At 37.2% G+C, this 1,242-nt stretch overlaps 1 long non-coding RNA gene across 1 annotated transcript in view; it reads left to right on the top strand.

Annotated features, from left to right (window-relative positions):
• The window catches only part of LOC129391659 (uncharacterized), a 411,011-nt gene that overhangs the window by 268,003 nt on the left and 141,766 nt on the right, over window positions 1-1,242 (top strand). The gene's annotated exons all lie outside the window — the stretch shown is intronic.

Raw genomic sequence — 1,242 nt, 5'->3', positions numbered from 1 at the left:
GAATGGATAAAGATGATGTGGTACATATATACAATGAAATATTATTCAGCCATAAAAAGGAACGAAATTGAGTCATTTGTTGAGATGTGGTTGGATCTAGAGACTTTCATACAGAGTGAAGTAAGTCAGAAAGATAAAAACAAATATTGTATATTAATGCATGTATGTGGAACCTAGAAAAATGGTACAGATGAACCGGTTTTCAGGGCAGAAGTTGAGACACAGATGTAGAGAACAAACATATGGACAACAAGGGGGGAAAGCCACAGGGGTGTGGGGATGGTGGTGTGCTGATATGGGCGATTGGGATTGACATGTATACACTGATGTGTATAAAATTTATGACTAATAAGAACCTGCTGTTTAAAAAAATAAAATTTAAAAAAAATCCTAAAAAAAAAATAATTATTTTTCAGTAGCACACCTCAGACTACACCAAGTGACCAGAGAAAATATTGTTGCTTTGGGCCAAGAACCACTCCTAAATTTGCGAGGCAAATGCACAATACAGTGAGGTCTTCAGCAACAGGTATACAATTCAAAGGCAAAAAAAAAAAAGCTACATTTCCAAGCTTGAAAATGTGCAACCTGTTTGTGCTGATTTTATGTCTGGGATCAGAAGATCAACAGACCCATGCATCTCTATTCCACTGTACTTGCAAAATCTGTAATATAAAATAACACTTCTGATAACTTGGAAGAAACTGATGAATCTGTGAGCAGAAAAACCTTGATTCTACAGGAATCAAGGTTTTGGGGCAGCTCCTTTTGTTTATCTGGGGGCATTGCAACATATCTAGCTACCCCCAACAAGCCTGAGCACCCTGTTTGTTGTTCATCAGAAGAAGAACTAGGACAGTGGTCAGGGATGAATTAGTGTAGACACATCACTGCTGATGAGGTTCGAGAAGTAACTTAATTCTCATAGATGAAGGAGAGTACATTTATAAAGAGACAGCTAAATTATTAAGGCTCAGTTCCACACATTTCAAAACAGTCCTTTAAAAATAATTGCTGTCATCCCACTACTGGGCATATACCCTGAGAAAACCATAAATCAAAAAGAGTCATGTACCAAAATGTTCATTGCAGCTCTATTTACGATAGCCAGGACATGGAAGCAACCTAGGTGTCCATCAACAGATGAATGGATAAAGAAGATGTGGCACATATATACAATGGAATATTACTCAGCCATAAAAAGAAACGAAATTAGTTATTTGTAGTGAGGTGGATGGACCT

The sequence above is a fragment of the Physeter macrocephalus genome, chromosome 20 (genome assembly GCF_002837175.3).
Source record: "Physeter macrocephalus isolate SW-GA chromosome 20, ASM283717v5, whole genome shotgun sequence".
NCBI lineage: Eukaryota > Metazoa > Chordata > Mammalia > Artiodactyla > Physeteridae > Physeter > Physeter macrocephalus.
Note: the sequence above shows the minus strand (reverse complement) of the source record. Positions and strands in the feature narration are given on the sequence as shown.